The sequence below is a fragment of the Amblyraja radiata genome, chromosome 1 (genome assembly GCF_010909765.2).
Source record: "Amblyraja radiata isolate CabotCenter1 chromosome 1, sAmbRad1.1.pri, whole genome shotgun sequence".
Classification (NCBI taxonomy): domain Eukaryota; kingdom Metazoa; phylum Chordata; class Chondrichthyes; order Rajiformes; family Rajidae; genus Amblyraja; species Amblyraja radiata.
In genome coordinates this window covers 179731205-179739552 of record NC_045956.1, presented here as the reverse complement: position 1 = coordinate 179739552, position 8348 = coordinate 179731205, and the positions used below count along the sequence as shown (strand labels likewise).

The 8348-nt window shown below is 45.7% G+C and overlaps 1 long non-coding RNA gene across 1 annotated transcript; it reads right to left on the bottom strand.

Moving 5' to 3' along the window:
* Window positions 1–1193: 1193 nt before the first annotated feature.
* On the bottom strand, window positions 1194–8135 carry LOC116977418. Its single transcript, XR_004413219.1, has 3 exons — window positions 7961–8135; window positions 4123–4208; window positions 1194–1298 (listed from the first exon to the last, which is right to left on the bottom strand). It is a non-coding gene; the product is annotated as an uncharacterized LOC116977418 (long non-coding RNA).
* Between the last annotated feature and the right edge of the window lie 213 nt (window positions 8136–8348).

Below are 8348 nucleotides of genomic sequence, written 5' to 3'. Positions count from 1 at the left end.
GGTTTCTTGGTTTCTTGGTCCTCCAAAATATTCCAAATGGAATTTAAACTGGAGGTGGTGAAGGGAGGGCAGCGTTAGCTGTGATCCCCGCACACTTACACTATCCAACACACACTAGGGAAAATTCACAATTATAACAAGCCAATTAACCTACAAACCTGTACGTCTTTGGAGTGTGGGAGGAAACCGGAGCACCCGGAGAAAACCCACGCAGGTCACGGGGTTAGCGTACAAACTCCATACAGACAGCAACCCAGTCAGGATCGAACCTGGGTCTCTGGAGCCAGAAGACAGCAACTCTACCACTGTGCTGCCATGCCACCCTGCATAGAGTCCGGTAACTGCCTGGAACAGGCTGCTAGGTAAGGTGGTAGAATTAGATAGGATCTGTGCTGTTGAGTTCCTTTGTTTTATAAGGGTACAAAGAAGATTTAATAGGAATCTGTGGGGTAACTTTTTCATACAAAAGGTGGTGGGTGTGTGGAACAAGGTGCCAGAGGAGGTAGTTCAGGCTGGGACTATTGCAACGTTTAAGAAACAATTAGAGAGGTACATGGATAGGACAGGTTTGGAGAGATATGGGCCAAACGCTGGCGGGTGGGACTAGCGTAGCTGGGACATTGGTTGGCGTGAGCAAGTTGGGCTGAAGGGCCCGGTTCCACGCTGTCTGACTCCGTGATTCTATGCTTCTGAAGGGTGGCACAGTGGCGCAGCAATAGCCAGAGACCCGGGTTCGATCCTGACTGCGGATGCGGTCTGTATGGAGTTTGTACGTTCTCTCCCGTGGGTTTTCTCCAAGATCTTTGGTTTCCTCTCACACTCCAAAGACGTACAGTTTGTAGGTTAATAGCTTGGTGTAAATGTCAAATTGGCCCTAGAGTGTGTAGGGTAGTGTTAATGTTGGGGCATCGCTGGTCCGTGTCGAACGGGTTACTGATTGGAGATGATCAGCCATGATCGCATTGAATGGCAGTGCTGGCTAAAAGGGCCAAATGGCCCACTCCTGCACCTATTGTGTATTGACTCGGTGGGCCGATGGGCCTGTTTCCGTGCTGAAACTCTAAACTAAAAAACTAAACTAAATTTGTGAAGATGGCCCATCAAACTGAATAAATGCGCTGAGAGGAAGACTGTGTGAATCAGGGATTGTAGCATAGCTCGGATGGGCTGAATGTGCTGTTCCCGAGCCATCATGTTGATGTGACGTTTCCACACTTACTAGGTGGTGACGAGTCTTTGTTACGATGGATCCATTGGCTAAGTAGTGCGATTCACTGTAGGTCTCAGCCAGTAGGTCTCTGGAGAAAGGTCACAAAGTAAATCGGCACTGTGATATGTGAAAAATATTATTCAAAATGATTGAAGATATGAGGTTGCTTTGGCAAGTAAGGTAAAAGTAAATCCGAAGGGTTTCTACCGCTATATTAATAGCAAAAGGATAACGAGGGATAAAATTGGTCCATTAGAGAGTCAAAGTGGACAGCTATCTGCAGAGCCAAAAGAGATGGGGGAGATATTGAACAGTTTCTTTTCTTCGGTATTCACCAAGGAGAAGGATATTGAATTATGTGAGGTAAGGGAAACAAGTAGAGTAGCTATGGAAACTATGAGGATCAAAGAAGAGGAAGTGCTGACACTTTTGAGAAATATAAAAGTGGATAAGTCTCCAGGTCCGGACAGGATATTCCCTAGGACATTGAGGGAAGTTAGTGTTGAAATAGCAGGGGCTATGGCAGAAATATTTCAAATGTCATTAGAAACGGGAATAGTGCCGGAGGATTGGCGTACTGCGCATGTTGTTCCATTGTTTAAAAAGGGGTCTAAGAGTAAACCTAGCAATTATAGACCTGTTAGTTTGACGTCAGTGGTGGGCAAATTAATGGAAAGAATACTTAGAGATAATATATATAAGCATCTGGATAAACAGGGTCTGATTAGGAACAGTCAACATGGATTTGTGCCTGGAAGGTCATGTTTAACTAATCTTCTTGAATTTTTTGAAGATGTTACTCGGGAAATTGATGAGGGTAAAGCAGTGGATGTTGTGTATATGGACTTCAGTAAGGCCTTTGACAAGGTTCCTCATGGAAGGTTGGTTAAGAAGGTTCAATGGTTGGGTATTAATGGTGGAGTAGCAAGATGGATTCAACAGTGGCTGAATGGGAGATGCCAGAGAGTAATGGTGGATGGTTGTTTGTCAGGTTGGAGGCCAGTGACGAGTGGGGTGCCACAGGGATCTGTGTTGGGTCCACTGTTGTTTGTCATGTACATCAATGATCTGGACGATGGTGTGGTAAATTGGATTAGTAAGTATGCAGATGATACTAAGATAGGTGGGGTTGCGGGTAATGAAGTAGAGTTTCAAAGTCTACAGACAGATTTATGCCAGTTGGAAGAGTGGGCTGAAAGATGGCAGATGGAGTTTAATGCTGATAAGTGTGAGGTGCTACATCTTGGCAGGACAAATCAAAATAGGACGTACATGGTAAATGGTAGGGAATTGAAGAATGTAGGTGAACAGAGGGATCTGGGAATAACTGTGCACAGTTCCATGAAAGTGGAATCTCATGTAGATAGGGTGGTAAAGAAAGCTTTTGGTGTGCTGGCCTTTATAAATCAGAGCATTGAGTATAGAAGTTGGGATGTAATGTTAAAATTGTACAAGGCATTGGTGAGGCCAATTCTGGAGTATGGTGTACAATTTTGGTCGCCTAATTATAGGAAGGATGTCAACAAAATAGAGAGAGTACAGAGGAGATTTACTAGAATGTTGCCTGGGTTTCAGCAACTAAGTTACAGAGAAAGGTTGAACAAGTTAGGGCTTTATTCTTTGGAGCGCAGAAGGTTAAGGGGGGACTTGATAGAGGTTTTTAAAATGATGAGAGGGATAGACAGAGTTGACGTGGAAAAGCTTTTCCCACTGAGAGTAGGGAAGATTCAAACAAGGGGACATGACTTGAGAATTAAGGGACTGAAGTTTAGGGGTAACATGAGGGGGAACTTCTTTACTCAGAGAGTGGTAGCTGTGTGGAATGAGCTTCCAGTGAAGGTGGTGGAGGCAGGTTCGTTTTTATCATTTAAAAATAAATTGGATAGTTATATGGATGGGAAAGGAATGGAGGGTTATGGTCTGAGCGCAGGTATATGGGACTAGGGGAGATTATGTGTTCGGCACGGACTAGAGGGGTCGAGATGGCCTGTTTCCGTGCTGTAATTGTTATATGGTTATATGGTTATATGGTTATTAATAAAGCTGTACAGAGGATACAACAGAGGCCATACTGTGTCTAGTCACATGTGACAATAAAGTATTCCTATTTCTATTCCTATTAAGTACTTAGTTATTTTGATGACCTCTGGTGGAGTTTGTCTGTTGTCCTGACTTCTTTGCACTTACTCTTTCTTTGAATATTGTTCAGAACTGCTGTCTGTGAGCACATAGTCAAGTCAAGTTTATTCGTCACATACGCATACACAGATGTGTAGTTAGTGAAATGAAAAGTGGCAATGTTTGCGGATTGCGCAAAAAGACTACAAAACAGAATGGAATTACATATTTGTGGGAGAAAAAAAAAAAGAAGAGACAGCAATTTAAAAAGACACCACACAACAGTAGACACCACAATTGTGTAGACACCTACACAGTTATATAGGCAGCAGCAGATCAACAGGCCACAAAATGGAGTAACTCAGCGGGTCAGGCAGCATCTCTGGAGAAAAACAAGGCTGATGTTTCGGGACCCTTCCTCAGACTGAGAGTAAGGAGTAGGGGGTGGGGTGGGGGTGGGGGTGGGGGTGGGGGGTGGGGGTGGGGGGGGGGGTGGGGTGGGGGGGGGGTGCGGTGGGGGGGCGAGGTGAAGAGCGGAAGTGAGAAAAAACTAGACTGGCCCTGGTTGATAATTAGTATTTTCTCGTCTCCACCTCCCCCTACCCACTCCCTACTGTCAGTCTGCAGAAGGGACCCAACCCGAAATGTCACCCACTGTTTTTCTCCAGAGATGCTGCTTGACCCGCTGAGTTACTCCAGCGCTGTGTGTCTATCTTAGATAGAGGGATGATGTTCGTATGAGACTGTGCTGAAGTCAACAAGTTAACTTCCTTCACAGTGAGATGCAAGCTTACCGTGTCTTCATCAGTTGCAACAAGTGAGGCTGGCCTTCAATGTGCAGCTTGTAACGCACTCTACTGTCCTGGTCATCGTGCAGCCCCTGTTATGGAACAAAAGTAAGAGAGACACCCATCAAAGTGCTGGACCAGATGTCGATGTTGTCAAGCTGGATAGGGTGCAGAGACGATTCCCAGGGATGTTGCCAGGATTCGAGGGCCTGAGCTACAGACAGAGGTTGAGCAGGCTAGGACTATTCCTTGGAGCACAGGAGGATGACAGGTGATCTTCTAGAGGTGAGGAAAATCATATTTTACCCAAACAGATGAGATAGACGCATGGAGTCTCTTGCCCAGAGTAGAGGAATCGAGAACCGGAGGACATAGGTTTAAGGTGAGGCGGGAATGATATAATAGGAATCTGTGGTGTAACTTTTTCACGCAAAGAGTGATGGGTGTATGGAACAAGCTGGCAGAGGAGGTGTGTTGAATGGATCAGTGGATGCTGGTTCTTCTCTCCGGAGATGTTGCCTGTCCCGCTGAGTTACTCCTGCATTTTGTATCTGTTGCCAGAGGAGGTAGTTGAGGCAGGTACTATCGAAATGTTTAAGATACATGGTACATGGATAGGACAGGTTTGGAGCGATATGGGCCAAACACAGGCAGGTGGGATTAGTGTAGCTAGGACATGTTGGCCAGTGAGGGAAAGTTGGACCGAAAGGCCTGTTCCCTCACTATATGACTATAATTTTAGTTTAGTTTAGTTTAGTTTATTGTCACGTGAACCAGGGTTAAGTGGTCACTGAGTTACTCCAGCGCCGTGTGTTTTAAATCAGCAACACGGTGGTGCAGTGGCAGAGTTGCTGCCTTACAGCGACAGAGACCCGGGTTTGAAACTGACTACGGGGGCTGTCTGTACGGAGTTTGTTCCTTCTCCATGTGACCTGCGTGGGATTCCTCAGGTGCTCCGGTTTCCTCCCACATTCCAAAGACGTGCAGGTTTGTAGGTTCATTGGCTTCGGGTAAAGATTGTAATATTGTCCCTAGTGTGTGTAGGATAGTGCTAGTGTACGGGGATTGCTTGTCAGCTTGGACTCGGTGCCTATTTAATGTAATATCTGTGGAATCAGTGGGCCGAAGGGCCTGTTTCCATGCTGTACCTCTAAACTAAACGGTGCGGCCACTGTGGCGCAGCGGTAGAGTTGCTGCCTTATAGCGTTTGCAGCGCCGAAGACCCGGGGTCTGTACAGAGTTTGTACGTTCTCCCCGTGACCTGCGTGAATTTTCTCCAAGATCTTCAGTTTCCTCCCACACTCCAAAGACGTACAGGTTTGTAGGTTAATTGGCTTGGTATAAGTGTAAAGTGTCCCTTGTGTGTGTACAATGGTGTTAATGTGCGGGGATCGCTGTTCGGTGCAGACTCGGTGGGCAGTGTGAACAAAGGTGGACGTGTGAGGAGAGGGACGTGGGTTCACTGGTTGATCCACACGTGCAAGGGAAGGTGACTGCTGGAGGCCCCGCAGCAGCCTGGGGTTCGCCTAGATCGGGCACTGCTCATAACACCTAGAGAGTGGACCGGGACATTGAAAATGGCACCAAATCCTGGCGTCTCTTGCATGCCGTCTCAGTGGACTCTATCTGCAGACATTGCTAATCGGACCTTGTGCTTCAGTATGTCAATACTTTATTGGGGAGTTTAGTTTAGTTTAGTATCGTTTCGTTTGGAGATACAACGCGAAAACCTAGAAACATAGAAACATAGAAAATAGGTGCAGGAGTAGGCCATTCGGCCCTTCGAGCCTGCACCGCCATTCAATATGATCATGGCTGATCATCCAACTCAGTATCCCGTACCTGCCTTCTCCCCATACCCCCTGATCCCTTTAGCCACAAGGGCCACATCTAACTCCCTCTTAAATATAGCCAATGAACTGGCCTCAACTACCTTCTGCGGGAGAGAATTCCAGAGATTCACCACTCTCTGTGTGAAAAAAGTTTTCCTCATCTCGGTCCTAAAAGATTTCCCCCTTATCCTTAAACTGTGACCCCTTGTTCTGGACTTCCCCAACATCGGGAACAATCTTCCTAGCCTGTCCAACCTCTTAAGAATTTTGTAAGTTTGTATAAGATCCCCCCTCAAACTTCTAAATTCTAGCGAGTGCAAGCCGAGTCTATCCAGTCTTTCTTCATATGAAAGTCCTGACATCCCAGTAATCAGTATGGTGAGCCTTCTCTGTACACCCTCTATGGCAAGAATGTCTTTCCTCAGATTAGGAGACCAAAACTGTACGCAATACTCCAGGTGTGGTCTCACCAAGACGCTGTACAACTGCAGTAGAACCTCCCTGCTCCTATACTCAGATCCTTTTGCTATGAATGCTAACATACCATTCGCTTTCTTCACTGCCTGCTGTACCTGCATGCCTACTTTCAATGACTGGTGTACCATGACACCCAGGTCTCATTGCATCTCCCCCTTTCCTAATTGGCCACCATTCAGATAATAGTCTACTTTCCTGTTTTTGCCATCAAAGTGGATAACCTCACATTTATCCACATTATACTGCATCTGCCATGCATTTGCCCACTCACCCAGCCTATCCAAATCAACTTGCAGCCTCCTAGCATCCTCCTCACAGCTAACACTGCCCCCCAGCTTCGTGTCATCCGCAAACCTGGAGATGTTGCATTCAATTCCCTCGTCCAAATCATTAATATATATTGTAAATAGCTGGGGTCCCAGCAATTATTTTTGCATCATCTTACTCACCATTGTCCTGTGGTTGTTTGTATCAAGCTTCGTTCACATTGATGTTATATTTCACGTTATCACAATTGAGTCCACACCAAATAGCGATCCCCGTACACTAGTATTATCCGACAGATTAGGAATAATTTACCGAACGTACAAACTCCATACAGACAGCACCTGTAGTCAGGATCGATACCGGGTTTCTGGTGCTGTAAGGCAGCAACTGTACCGCTGCACCACCATGCTGCTCCTGGCTAGGTGATCCAAGGTTCCTGATCTATTTCCTCTATACCTTTTTCAATGATGTAGATCGATTCTGACCACAAGTACTGCCGGTGTGGAGTTTGCACGTTCTCCACCCGAAATGTCACCTGTTTCTTTTCCCCAGAGATGCTGCCTGACCCGCTGAGTTACTCCAGCTTTTTGTATCTATCTTCTATAGAGTATAGAAGTTGGGAGGTAATATTACAGTTGTACAAGACATTGGTGAAGCCACACTGAGAGGATTGTGTTCAATTTTGGTCATAATGTAATAAGAAATATGTTGTTAACCTGGAAAGGGTGCAGAAAAGAATTACAAGGATTTTGCCAGGACTCGAGGGCCTGAGCTATAGGGAGATGTTGAGCAGGCTACGACTTTATTCTTTGTAGCACAGGAGGATGAGGGGTGATCGTGTTGCAAGATCATGAGAGGAATAGATCAGGTCAAGTTTTTTGCCCAGAGTAGGGGAATCGAGAACCAGAGGATATGGGTTTAACCTAAGGGGGAAAGATTGAATGAGAACCTGAGGGACAGCTTTTTTACACAAAGGGTGGTAGGTGTATGGAACGAGCTGAGCCAGGTACTATCACAATGTTTAAGATACATTTATACAGGTGCATGGATAGGACAGGTTTAGAGGGATATAAGCCTAAAGCAAGCTGGTGGGACTAGATGGTCGGTGTGGGCAAATTGAGCCGAAAGGGCTATTTCCATACTAAGTAGTTCTATGACTATAGTAAAGAGCAGAAAATTCAGAATACTCAATCCATTCATAGGCAAGCATATCCTCCCATTTCCATTCCTGTACAAAACATGGGCGGAAAATAAAAGACGCATCTCACCTCGGTGGAACTTTTTGACAGTAAACTCAACGGCTCAATTAGTTTCTCCACGGCAACTATTTCATGGGCTGCCTGGGGCAGATTCCGTCTCTTTTGTATCTGCAAGAAGCAGTCCCCTGCAAGGAAGAAGTTTGTGCTGTCAAAAACAGGATTAAGACCCTAATTTAAAAAAATAACAAAAAATGCTGGAAGCCCTCAACAGGTCACATAAGACCAGATATGCACACAGTAAGGTCATAAGGTTATAAGGGATAGGAGTAGAATTAGGCCACTCGGTCTGTCAAGTCTCCTCCGCCATTCAATCATGGCTGATCTACCTCTCCTTCCTAACCCCATTCTCCTGCCTTCTCCCCATAACCTCTGACACCTCTACAACCACTTTATCTTT